Raw genomic sequence first — 14919 nt, forward strand, 5'->3', positions numbered from 1 at the left:
TGAGAAGCCTCTGCACCGCAAGGGAGAGTAGCCCCCTCTCGCCGCAACTAGAGAAAGCCCGTGCTCAGCAAAGAAGACCCAACACAGCCAAAATGAATAAATAAATAAGTCTTTAAAAAAAAAAAAAAAAAGAGTCACTCTGCTGCATTGAGAATACACTGAAGGGGGCAGAGGTCGAAACTGTGAGACCAGTTAGGAGCCTACTGCAAAATAAAAGATAAAAAATGACAGTGGCTTAGACCAGAGAGATAGGCACTGGGAGATCACGAGAAGCAGATGGATTCTAGATGTACTGTGAAGGTAGCCCTAGCGCACATAGGGTTTTCTGACACATTGGATGGATGAGTGGGTGAGAGAGAGAGAGAGAGAGAGAAAGGACTTATGAAAAGAGGAAGAATAAAACAAGAAAGATTTAGTGCAGTATAAACATGAGGAGTTTGGTATCTAGAAAGAGAGGAAGCAGTAGAACAAAAATGCAATCCTGACAAAAATTGTACTTTATGCACTCCTGTCCCTCTTCCACCTTCTACCATCCACACTCCCTTGTCTCCCAACCCCTATCAGCCTCACTCCTTTACAGTATAAACTGCACAGGCCTCAATCGCAAAAATGTCTAAAATTAATAAGAGTTTAAAACAAAAAAATTCAAAATACTCTCCTAAATTAAATTTTGGATCAAGGAGGAAACCAAAAGTAGAATCACAAAAACTTCTAGAAGTAAACATAAGAGTAAATTTTTGTGACCTTGGTTTACACAAAGATTTCTTAGATACCAACACCAAAAGCACAAGCCATGAGAGAAAAAATTGATAAACTGGATTTCATCAAAATTCAGTTTCTGCACTTTGAAAAACACTGTTAAACAGAATGAAAGGACAAGCCACCGACTGAGAAAAAGTATTTGCAAATTATACCCCTGATAAAGGACTTGTGTCCAGAACACATACAGAAATCTATATCTTCACTAAAAAGAAAACAAATCACCCAATTTTTAAAGAGCCAGAAGATTTAAACAAACATTTCACCAAAGAAGATATACACAGAGCACATGAAAAATGCTCAGCATGAATCATTAGGGGACTAATAATTAAAACATAATGAGATATCACAACACACCTATTACAATGACTAAAAGTCCAAGTGTTGGCCAAGAGGTGGAGGTACTGGACCTCTCACACCAGCTAGTGGTCATGTAAAACAGCATAACCATTTTGGAAAATAGTTTGGCAGCCTCTTAAGTTAAGAAATTACCCATTTGTTCCAGTCGTTCCACTTCTAGGTATTTACTCAAGAGAAATGAAAATGTATGTCCACACAAATATTCACAGCATATTTATCTGTAATAGCCCCAAACTGAAAACCACCCAAATGGCCATTAACAGGTGAATGGATAAACACATTGTGGTAAATCCATATAATGTAATACTACAAAATGATAAAAATAAACTATTGGGCTTCCCTGGTGGCTCAGTGGTTAAGAATCCGCCTGCCAATGTAGGGGACACGGGTCCGAGCCCTGGTCCAGGAAGATCCCACATGCCGTGGAGCAACTAAGTCCATGCACCACAACTACTGAGCCTGCGCTCCAGAGCCCGAGAGCCACAACTACTGAAGCCCACGCACCTAGAGCCCGTGCTCCACAACAAGAGAAGCCACCGCAATGAGAAGCCCGCACACTGCAACGAAGAGTAGCCTCCGCTCGCCGCAACCAGAGAAAAGCCCGCCCGCGGCAACGAAGACCAAATGCAGCCAGAAACAATAAATAAATAAAATAATAAAATAAATAATTTTTAAAAAAAAAATGATAAAAATAAACTATTAACACACACAAAAACATGGATGGATCTCAAAATAATAATGCTGATGGAAAGTAGCCAGACCAAAAAAGTGTAGACTCTATTATTCCATTTATATAAAATTCTAGGGAAAAAAAATGAATCTATAGTGACTGAAAGCTGACTAGTGGTTGCCTAGGGATAGAGAGGCAGGATTTATGGGAGGCACAGAAGGACAGTAGGATGTATTACAAAGGACCAGGAGGAAACTTTGCGGGTGATGGACATGTTCATTATCTTGATTCAGATGATGGTGTCACAGTGTCTACATATGTCGAGACTCTTTAAATATGTACAGTTCGTTATACATCAATTATATCTCCATAAAGCTGTTAAAATTTTTCATTGGGGGAAATACTACAATTATAGTGCTTTGGGAAAATAATAATTAGGATACTGTATGTCCAACTTTAAAGCCAGAGTTATAATTTTTGATAGGAATTACATTAAATCTATTTACCAGTTTGGGGAAAATTAGCTTACTTACTATGTTGATTCTTCCAATTCGTGAATAAAGTATGTTTTTCCATTTATTCAGATCCTCTTCAATTTCTGTCTTCCTTGTTTTACAGTTTCCAGCATACATGTCCTGTACATGTTTTGTTAGATTTACACCTAAATTCTTCTTTATTTTTCTTTTTGTTTTTAAGTAATTGTAAATTGTATTGTACTTCTTGTTTTTGTTTTTTGTTTTTTGGCTGCATTGGGCCTTTGTTGCTGCACGCAGGCTTTCTCTAGTTGCAGCGAGCGGGGGCTACTCTTCATCGTGATGCGCGTGCTTCTCACCACGGTGGCTTCTCTTGTTTTGAAGCACGGGCTCTAGGCACACGGGCTTCAGTAGTTGTGGCTCTCGGGCTCTAGAGCATAGGCTCAGTTGTTGTGGTGCACGATCTGAGTTGCTCCATGGCATGTGGGATCTTCCCAGACCAGTGATCAAACCTGTGTGCCCTGCATTGGCAGGCAGATTTTTAACCACTGCGTCACCAGGGAAGTCCCTGTATTTCTAATTTTGGTGTCCACATGTTCACTGCTAGCATACAGCCTAAAGAAATACAACTGATTTTTGTATGTTTATGTCATACCCTGAAACCCTACTGAACTCACTTCATAGTTCTGAGTTTGGGGGGAAATTCTTTGGGATTTTCTACATCAACAATCATGTACCTCAGAAAACAACCACTTAAGGTGAATCTAAATTAATTAAAATGAAGTCCAAAATTACACGGTAAATTGTGGGAAAAAGTCTGATTGGGATTTTATCATAAAAATCAAGCCAGAACTACTGAAATAAATTTAGTTTCTCTTATACTTCACAAGATTTATGTTATAACTGCATCTCTGTTAATTCTTAGAACAAAGAATGAATCAATGTTGGAGTTGGGAGGAAAGGAACATCCTTCTCACAATCTTGTATGATGTGGCACCCTTTACGTTTAACTTTTGCAATGCAATCATAAAGAATGTCCTTTTTTGCAAAAACTGTATGATGTTCATTGATATTTTAGGGGTCTTCCTAATCCTTTGATCCTAAACTCACTCCCTTGAAGCACTTATTGGATCATCATTGTCCATGTTCAGAATTTTATAATTATTAACTAGTTCAGTGCTGCTGCATCACCCTGGCCAGTGGCTTTGCAAAATTCAAGCAGGTTTCTAATACCACTTTCATCAACTTCATTAAATTCTGAAAATTTTGCAGTATTTGCCATTTTATTTTGCAGTCATGTTGCACTGACTATTGCATATTTACAACACCTGATAATCAGTATGCTCATGTACTAGGGAATAACAAAACTGACTCCATATCAGATCTGTTTCTTTTACTTTAACCTTTGTACTTTGTTTTTGCTACAACTTAATGTTGCCTATAGCCTGAAATATACAGGATAGCCAATTCTCAAGGCTCTGGCCTTTACAGGTGTAACACTTTTCCATTCATAGGGAGATAAAAAGTTGCAGAACAGAGAATAACGTTTGTCTTGTTGGAGGTTTACAGGAACACCGTGACCTGACCTAAGTGGACAGCTACAAGAACAAAGGATTCCGACACCAAGTTTGCAACAGCTAACAACACTCCCTCCCCTTTTAGTATAAAAAAAGCCTGAATTCTACCTCGGGGAAGATGGTTCTAGCCCATCTTACCTGAGGACCCTAGCCCACCATCTTCTCGGTCTGCTGGCTTTCCGAATAAAGTCACTATTCCTTGCTCCAACCACTTGTCTCTCGATTTGTTGACCTGTTGTGCGGCAAGCAATATGAGCTTGGGCTCCGTAACGATCATTAGAGAATACTTACTGTTTTCTTATGCCACATCACTACTGTGGAGACTCTAATAACAGGCATTGTACTACTGCAAACCTTAAAACCTTAAAACAGTCATACCCAGAAAGTCTATTCTATAAATATCGTCAAGATATGCATAAACATATGCACACATATGTTTACAGGAATATTTAAAAGAAAAAAAAATTAGCGCACCCTAAGTGCCCCAAAATAGAAAACTAAGTACAGTCATAGGATGGAACGATATGTAACTATTAAAAATCATGATGTAGAAGAAGAGTTAATATCATGGTAAAATTTCCCATAATCTGTTAAGTTGCAAAGGCAGAATACAAAACCATGCTTACAGGCTGATACCCTAATTGTGTATTTGTTTAAAGCACGTGTTTAAAAAAACAAAACAAAACTGTGTATGTGTTTACAAACATAAAAAAAAGTGTAAAAGGACTTAATCCAAATTCCGGTAGAGATTACTTCTATGCTAAAATCTTAGGAGTGATTGAAATTTTTCCTTCAGTATGTTTGATTATGTTTTTCAATCTTTCTACAATGTGTACCTCACTTTGGGAATTTTTTTAAAGGCTCGTATTTTTTAAATACAATAAATAAAAGGAACGTGCTTCTTAAGAGGACTTCATATCCAATTCTCATCAAAGACATGGGTATAACTGACAAGAGAAAGGTGCAGAGGAGAGGGTCATTTGATGGACGAGACCATTAGCACAACTACTAAAAGCTGTTGCCTTTCAGCCAAGTTTTCCGTAAGCATTACCATTCCAGGGCTAACACAGCAGCTGTCGGTGAGCAAACTTAAATTCTGCCTCCTGGCTGTGATAGAGGTTTGGGCACATGTTACGTTGACACCAGTGTCCCCAGGCACCTTCACTGCGGACTTAGTCGGTCCCATTTTCCTAAGTGGGAGGCTGAAGAATCAGCTGTGGGCAGCTGCAAAGAACCTTACTTCCTTAAGGATGGAATTTACCAGCCTGATTCCTCCCTCCTGGCTCCAAGCGCCACCAAGATGCTGCTTCCGGAGCCCACGAGAGAAAAAGAAAGCCTCTTTGCTGATGAAGGAGAAAAACATTCCCCTTGGGGAACACACCCAAAACAGGGCTTTTCTTATATTATAGTAGCCTGACCTTCCCAAGAGGGCGGGCTATTTTCTCAGCTCCTCACAGAAACAACGGCTTATGGCTCTCTCTCGGGGAAACTGAGGTACAACACAGGGGGAGCCCTCAAATTATGAAAAATGTGTTAAGAGGATGGATGGGAAAGGTGGTATCTTTGGAGCAACAGAATCATATTTTTTTCCGGTATATTCTGAAAAATAATTCTATTGATATCCACAGTTTTTAGTACCCAAAAATGGATTTAGCCCTATATATTACATAAGTACATGTATATGCAATGTAATAAAACGCCTACAAACGTACTGAAAAACTTCAAATGGAATTTGGCGACTTGAGACTTTTCAGAAATTTCCTTGCGGCCCAGTCACGTCAAGAGCCGGGGGTTCGAATTCCCTCGCCACTTCCGGCTTCACACCCTCCCACCACACGCACAGTTAAGCTCTGGAATCGCGGAGCTGACGAGAAAGGCCTGCCTCTCTCACAAACTCCAAACGTACACTCACCGGTCAGGGCCCCTCACCGTCTCCAGGCTGGTCCCAACCCTGGCGGAATCACTTCCAGCCTTTCCTTCCCCGGTGGCGCACTCCTCCCATGATGCCCCGGGGCGCACCCCTCCCATGATGCCCCGGGGCGCACCCCTCCCATGATGCCCCAGGGCGCACTCCTCACATGATGCCCCGAGGTGCACCCCTCCCATGATGCCCCGGGGCGCACCCCTCCCATGATGCCCCAGGGCACACCCCTCCCATGATGCCCCGGGGCGCACCCCTCCCATGATGCCCCGGGGCGCACCCCTCCCATGATGCCCCGGGGCACACTCCTCCCATGATGCCCCAGGGCGCACCCCTCCCATGATGCCCCAGGGCGCACTCCTCCCATGATGCCCCGGGGTGCACTCCTCCCATGATGCCCCGGGGCGCACCCCTCCCATGATACCCCAGGGCGCACTCCTCCCATGATGCCCCAGGGCGCACCCCTCCCATGATGCCCCGGGGCGCAACGGAAGCAAATCCTCACCTCTCTGGGAAATTGAAACCGCCTTTCTTCTCGGTAGTTACTGGGTGTTTCCTTGGAAGTCGACGGCTGCTGATTTTTTCACATGTTTTCAATACTGTGATCCACCCACCCTCCCCGAACTAGATGGTAAGCTGTTTGAGAGAACCAACTTCTAATCCCCAATGCCTGGAATGGTGTCTTTATAAGCCATTTGCTAAATGAAGGGCAGCTAAACTTTTTGTTTGACAGAGTGAAGCAAAGCTGAGTAGAAAAACAGCAGATAACAGAGCCAACGCTCAGCAGAGAATATGGAAGAATATCGTTACCTTTATAATAACAGCTGGCATTTAAAACCCTAAATCCTTACCTTAGTTTGCAAGGCTCTAAGCATCTGGCCCCTAGCCGCTTCTGCCACTTCATTCCTTGCTACTGTATCCCTGGCTCCGTTCATCCCTGCCCTACTGGCCTTTATTCTGTTCCTGTGCAGGCAAGTTCCCCTCCCAGAGCCTTTGCATTTGTTTCCTCTGCCTGGAATACTGTGCCCCGTTGATATTCTCCTGGCTTGCTCTTCCTCTAAGTGCTCAAATACCATCTCTTTAGAGAAACTTATCCTGATTGATCCATTTCAAACCCACACAGCCACTGTTTCCTTATCCTAATTTTCCTTTCCTTCAGAGAATTTATCACTCATTGACATCTGATATCTGTTTGTTTGTTGTCTGTCCCCACATACACACACACTAGAATAGAGTTTCCATGAGGGCAGAGACTTTGCCTGTTCTGTTCCCTAGTGCTTAAAATCTTCCCAGCATGTAGTAAGCCCTCAATGAATGTTTGATGAATAAACAATTGAATACGTGCATGCTCCCTGTTACCGGCTCTGTGCATTACAGCTTCAAAATTAGCAATTCCATATGTGAATTTCATCACCATCCTGGTTTTGTGAGAGATCTCAAGCTGGTTCCATCTAGCCCCATCTTGGTCAAGTTTGAGGATTTTACCATCATACCCCCAACCACCTTTTGGGTAGGGTGATAAATTTATCTGGGTTTGCCCAGGACTGTCCTGATTTTAAAACTGAAGTCTCAGGAATCTCTTCAATTCCAAGCAAATTAGGAAGGTTGGTCACCCTGCTTTGAGGTATCTAGGCTCCATCTTCCTCGTCTTGTTTTATTGTTGTGAGTGTGTGGAATGAGGGGGTGGGGGGTGGAGGGTGGCGGTGACTTAAGAGTGTTCTGGGCCATCTGGAGAGGAAATTGGCTATATGTAGTGGGTAGAATGGGAGGGCTGGATGGCCAGTAGTGAGGCTGTGGTCAACTGATGGGCCTTACCAAACAGCAACAAAAAAGAGATGAAAGAACAACATAGAAGATGCTGTCCTGGCTTCCGGAGCCCTCTGGCACAGGCAATGGTTGGTACATTCTCTAGAGAAAGTTCCTGGCTTCTAAGTCTCAGGCTCTGCTGTTGACATGGCCTCACCCACTCCATGTCACTTTCAAAAAGTAGCCTATCATGCATTTATTAACTCAGTTGTCACAAGAACCCCATGAGTTAGGTATTGTTATTATCCCCATTTTACAGATGAAGAAACTGAGGCTCAGAAAAGTAGAATAAGTTGCGCAAATTCAAATAGTTTAAATAGTGAAGTCAGGATTTGAACCTCAGTATTCTGACTCTCAAAGTCCACTCTTAGTCACTACATTATCATGCAGCTCTTAACAATGTAAATATGCATTTGGGCTATGCCTAGCCAAGGGCATAAAATATTTTTTTTTTTTTTAGGCTATGTTGTTTCATACCCCAACAGTTGAAATTAAAAGTAATTGATCACGCGTTTCTTAGTTCTAATGAGGCTTTAAGCACTGAAGAAACCAACAAAAAAAATACAACTACTAGACAAAAAAGGACAAATGACATGGACCCTAAGTCTCACAGGCATCAGTCAAGATTATGAGGCCAGATAAGAAAGTCGCCAGTTTACTGGACAGACCTAACTGGTAGAAGTTCTTCTCTGAACACAATGTTCCCAGGCCATGCACACACTCTCTCCATGATATCTTCAGAGAAGGATGCCTCGTTTGCGTGTAATTCTGAGAAGCATGTATAATTCTGAGAGCGTTAGTGTCTTAACAGGATCTTGCAAAGCCAGCAACAGCTGTCTTGTAGCGAAAACACAAACTGGACTTGGATTCAAACCAGACTTGTTCTAGCTCCCATTCTGCCACTTACTAGCTGTATGACTAGTCACTTAATCTTGCCAAGCCTCAGTTTTCCAACCTGTAAAACTGATAAATCTATGTCCTCACTGATTGAAGGAAAATCAGTTTAAATATTTCTCTGGATAATCCCCCATCAACTTTTTGCTTTGCAAAACTGTAGTGTAGAAATGCTAGCAGTATGGAAGTTTATGTATTGCACTTGAAAGAGTTCTGAACTAGCGCTCTTGGATCTGAGAGTAGAATGGGAAGTGGGTCTGTCTAATTAATTAGCATTAATTAGGTAACCTGTCCAGAACCTCAGTTTCTGATTCTGTAACATCAGGGTTAGATTAGGTAATATTCAAGGTTCCCCTCTAGTCCTGGATCTAATATTCTCACTCAATATTTTTAATTAGGCGATTAAATATAAATTTGTATCATTCACTAATATACCTGTCCTGTGACTTTTGCCCAGAAATTTCTGTTTCTGGCTGGGGAACTTCTTGCTGCTTTTGGAAATTTCATCTGTTACATAGCTCTTAGATAGTTGTAACGGGTAAGGGATGATCCTCCTAGCAGCACAATTAACTGCCCTTTCTTCTCAAGTAGCCCTCTGCGGAATTAACTTGATTACACTTGTTTCCTGGGCCTCTCTATTTGGCCCTGCTGCTGCTTTCTCCATCCAAATCTGCATTTCCTCTGAATGCGCCTTATATAGTGATTGGTGGAGAGATTTGCTCCCGGGGAAATCAGGAAAACTTTTTCCTCCTCCTTAACACCTGCTCACTCCTTAATCCTTGCCTTCAAAGCTTCCACCCCCACCATCCTGCTGACATTAATGTCAGGATCACCTCTCTCACTGACCCAATGCCCTTTTCATGGTCCTCCTTTTCTCCATCTTCTCTGTAGAGCTTTTTACTATATCCTCTCTCTTGAAAATACCACCCTCTCGAAGATACCACCTCCCTTGACTTCTTCTGACACTAATAATGAAGTTCCCATCACTTTAGAGTTGACAAAATGATTTTGTAACAAGACTGGAGAAAACCCTCATTGACAGAACTCCTCTCAGGGTTGGGAGAGATGGAATGATGGTGTGGGGTGTGAGCTGGGGACTACAGGGCATAGTGGTGGGATAAAGATGAAGCTCCCAAGGGGAATATGTGAGTAAAAATAGGTGATCACCAAACTTTCTAAGGATAAAAGTGGTGTTCTTTACTTGAGGACTTTTATTTTGTTGAGTAACCAGATGAGTAGGCATGCAGGTCAATGGCAGAGCTAAAGGGCCCCATGTAACAGAGGAACAACTGAGTACCTGTAGGGGTCGGGCAGACACCTCAGGGGAAGAAAGGAAATCAACCACCTGCATCAGTGTGACGGAAAATGGACTTCGTGGACGTCATTGCTGATGGAAACTGAATACTTTAGGGGATGTAATATAATCCTCTTCTAGTCTGCTCTACAAAATCTTCAGTAAAGCCTGCATTGCTCACCTATGTTTTTTCTGCTAGTGGATTATTTGCCAAGGTCTGTGTCAAGGTTGATACAGATTGAAGCATACTGTTTGGCACTGGCTGGAAAGAGACTGCCTGCGGAGACAGCCACATCTTGACCGTATCTCATTTGATCCCCACACTGTCCTCATGACTTGGGCAGAAACAGAATTATGTTTCTGATTTTGCAGCGGAAGGAGAAAACATCACAGCTGCGAAGAGAGGTGATGGGACTTGCCATTTATGGCAGTAAAATGACAGAAGTAAATTATGGATCCACGTGGCTCTATTGACTCCAGCAAGATCTCACTCAGGTATTTGTTTACCTGAAGAATAACCTTTTTTTTTCCACTCTTTTTGTCTTCATTTCCGCCTCTCACCTCCTCAACATGCAGCCTTTCTCTGAGAATCCAGCTTCCTTAATAAGTTCAACTATCAACTGCATACAGGTGACACCCTCATACTCACAGACCTACATCTTCAGTCTTAATGTCTCCTGTATGTAAACTTTGAATCCTTATCTCTACCTACTTAGCTGGATATCACCATCATCTCAATCTCAATCTGTCCAAAATCGAAATTCCTATTTCCCCCCCTTCACTATTTCTCCTGGGCAGGTATCATGCCCCTAGATTTCTAGGCTGCAATGAGGGCTGGATGAAAGGTAGGATCCTCTGATTCCTTTTTCCTCCTCAAACTCGGCATCATCAAAGTCTTGTGGATCCTGCCTTCAGGGTATCCCTTGGGTTTTCTCTTTCCTTTTACATCTCATTTCTGTACTGCTTAATCAAGGCCCTCTTCATTTTACACCATGATTATTTTTATATTCAATGCAAATAGATATCACTTGCATGTTTAATATCATGTTGAGAGGACTGTAATATATTAATGTGGGATAGGGCCTCGAAAAATAAGTCTAGAGGACTTCCCAGTGGTCCAGTGGGTAACACTCCACGCTACCAATGCAGGGGGTCCGGGTTCGATCCCTGGTCGGGGAGCTAGATCCCACGTGCATGCCACAACTAAAGATCCCGCATGCCACAACGAAGATCTCACATGCCGCAACTAAGACCTGGAGCAGCCTAAATAAATAAATAAATGTTAAAAATAATAATAATAAGTCTAGAGCTCAGAGAGGTCTTAAATGAGAGAAACATATTCCTTTCACCTCCTGGGGTTCTCTTTTTGCCAGGCCTAAACGGGACAGTGAGGCAGACAACTTCAAGCCCACACAATACTCTTCTTGAACCTACGGGATGGACCCGGAGATATCAGGGGACAATCACTGGGAAAGCCAGCCCTCTGGTGCTATGGAGAATTTTAACACACATCTGAATTTATAGGGTCATCCAGGGGTTAATTCTAACTGCCCACCTACTCCCATAAATCATATCAGAGCCTGTATAATCATCTTGGCAAGTTGTACACCAAGATTTTCTAAATAGTTGCTAAGTGGTTCTAGGACCTCAGGTTCTCGCTCTCCATTATATCCCACCATCAGTTCTATACTAATCTTCAGATATATGTGTGTGTCTACACACACACACACACACACACACACACGTTCACTTTTCTGCTTAAAACCTTGAAAGGTTCCCCAATGATCTCAGAATAATGTCCTGACTCCTTCCATGGGCATTGGGAGCCCATCACAGACAAGCCCAGCCCACTTCTCCAGCCTCACCTCCGTGTTACCCCCAACCCTTCCATCCAGGCTTGCCCATTCCACCTTCCTGAAACACACCCTGGGAAGTCTTGTTTCTAACCACAATCCCTATGTTACCTAAGCCTGGAACCTCCTCCCTGTACTCTTAAAATCTGCCTCCTTTAAGAGAGAGTAGAGGATAGAGGAAAAGGCGAGGCTTTGGAATCAACAACCTGGGATTCCAATTCTGGCTCCATTGCCTACTAGCTGTGGGGCCTTTTGGTCAATCACTTAACTCCCTTAGGCCTCAGTTCCCCATATGGACAATGGGAATAATAAGAATATAAACAGTATAACCCCCTAAGGCTTGCAGAGAAAAATAAACATAATAAAATATACAAAAGTGCTATGTAAACTGGAAAGAACTACAAAAAGCATTATTATTATTATTTTTTATTATTATTATTATCTCCACAGTCACCATCCCTTTCAGATCTCTTCTCTCCTCCAAAGCAGTATCATTATCATTAATAACAATTCTGAGAATATTTTACATAAACAACATACCTTACGGGTTTTAAATACCTTGTCCATACATCTAGTCCACTGTGCATCTTACTCATCTTGGCACTTAACCTTCGAAAAGTAATTTATCTTTTCGTGTCTATGTACTCTCTTCCCATGTCCATTATCTCCTCCTTTGGAGCAGTGTCCCTATTTCATATCTCCTTTCCCCATTGCCAGCACTCAAAAGTGATGGGCTTGCAAAAGTGAAAGGTTATAGGCATTGGCTCTAGAGCCAGAGAGGATTTGAATCCCATTTCTGCCACTTACTAGTTGTGTGGCCTTAGGCAGTTTATTTAAACTCTCAGTGGCCCAAATTTCTTCAGCCATAAAATGGGAATGATGTTAGCACCTTCCCCACAAAATTATTATGATGCTTAAGTGAGCCAATATGGATAAAGCCTGGCACGTAGTGAGTTCTTAATAAATATAAACTATTACTATTAAGTGAGACTGAGTCTGATTCCATTCTTTTCTGCCTTATCACTTCAGCCCTCTTTCAACACAGATTCCCCATGAATCGTCCTTATTCATTTATACACAGGAACAAAATCTACTGAGCATCTGTTACATACAAAAGACTGTCCCTTGGATAAAAGCAGCTGTGTTTATGCCTGATCACTTTCTGTTGCTTTCTTCTGGGCCAAATGGTACTAAAAATGAGACAAGTTCTCTGTGGACTGCAGCCTTCAGCCTTCTCCTCTTGTTTTCTCAAGCAGGGAGTAAGATGGTGTTCTAACATCAGATCACCAGGTACAAAAAAGTTCTTCATATTTTTTTACTGAAAGGCTTCTCAGGCCCCTTAACATGCTAGTATTTATGGTGAATCTCCAGCAACAGGGAATAGAGTTGGCCACATTTCCTGAACTCATTTAGCCACGGGACCTTTTATTTCACAGTTTCTCTCAGAATCAGCATTCTGTCAAATCTACTTTGGAAAATGCTACATGGAAGTCCTATTCCTATCTGTTTCTCCTTTGTCCACAATTTCATTTTGACTAATGCAAACTGTCCTTGGAAATGCCTCACCTATATGAGACTACCCACTGGAAGACTAGAGAATCTTTTTTTCTTTTTAATTAAAGTATAGTTGATTTACAATATTGTGTTAGTTTCAGGTGTACGGAAAAGTGACTCAGTTATATTGTTTTCAGATTATATTCCATTATAGGTTATTACAAAATATTGAGTATAATTCAGTACACATTGATCATATACAACATAAACAAGTCAGACTGTATTGCTATAAATGGCTCTAACTTCTAAAATGTATGGTAATTCCTACATAGTCAAACATTACTTATGTTTCAGCCAAAAAACAACCCTGAGCAACCATAAGAGTTGTCACAAAGACCATGTATTTCCATTAGAACTTCTAGAACTTCCCATGGAACTTATGACTCCTTTTTTTTGTTTGTTTTTTCCTTTAGCTTGCTCATCTGTTTCCCATTCTATAGCAGATTAGCAAAAGGAAGATTGGGCTCACAGAGGCAAACACACTAACCACAGACAGAATACAGCTGAGTACCTTGCCGTGAAGGTGTAGATATAAAAACTAGAAAGGTGACACAAAAATTCATTGCAACCTAGGAACAATTAGTGCAGGGTAAAATCCGCGAAGAAACTATAATATCCCTGACGACTTTATTACATCACCTCCCAGGCCCCTGAGTGATCAAGGAAAAGTTGAAGTCTATTCAAGATACTAGATTAAATAAATCAAGATAATATATAATACATTTTAGAAAGTTTTCCATCTACAATGGATTTTTTAACAAAATAAATTAATGGCTAAGAATAGATGGGTTAGATGGACCTAGAGATTATCACACTAAGTGAAGTAAGCCAGACAAAGACAAATATACGATATCGCTTATATGTGGAATCTAAAAAAAAAAATGATACAAATGAACTTATTTACAAAACAGAAGTAGACCTACACATATAGAAAACAAATTTATGGTTACCTAAGGGGAAAGGGAGGTGGGGGATAAATTAGGAGTTTGGGATTAACACATACACACTACTATATATAAAATAGAAAAACAACAAGGACCTACTGTATAGCACAGGGAACTATACTCAGTATTTTGTAATAACCTATAAGGGAAATGAATCTGAAAAAGAATATATAGATATATATGTGTGTGTGTGTGTGCGTGTGAGTATATATATATATATATATATATATATATATATATACATATACACACACATACATGAATCTCTTTGCTGTACACCTGAAACTAACACAACATTGTAAATCAAATATACTTCAATTAAAAAATAATGTTTTAAAAAAAAGAATGGATGTGTTAAATGGCCAATCTTATGTTTTCCGGAGATTTCTGAGAAGAGGCGCACAGCACCTCATGTTTACGATGCTGGGTAAAGGAGACGTACTTAGTATCCATGCTATTGATCATCCCTCGCTTGACAATTCACCCTGTGGCTCTGCCCTTCGCTGACCTTCTTAGCACACTCTGCCCCAGTTCTGCTCGGCCTCTAGGACTCTCTAAGTCTCAAAGATCTGTGTCCAACGTCAAAATCCCTACGCAGCTGACTTGGCATTATACAGCCTCCGCTGGTCATTTATCCAAGTAACTTAACAAGAGTGAAAGATCAGGGCTACGATGCATTTACATCTAAGGAGTAAATGGTGATCCCCCAATACATCCACGTTAGAGTGCTGGGCTTGCGCATTTGGGAGTATAAAGGGAGCTGGGGGGCCACACTTTCGAAACTGCTTCGACCACAGCATCGCAAGGTAAGTGC

This window comes from Balaenoptera physalus, assembly GCF_965194825.1.
Source record: "Balaenoptera physalus genome assembly, contig: HAP1_SCAFFOLD_595, whole genome shotgun sequence".
Taxonomy (NCBI): domain Eukaryota; kingdom Metazoa; phylum Chordata; class Mammalia; order Artiodactyla; family Balaenopteridae; genus Balaenoptera; species Balaenoptera physalus.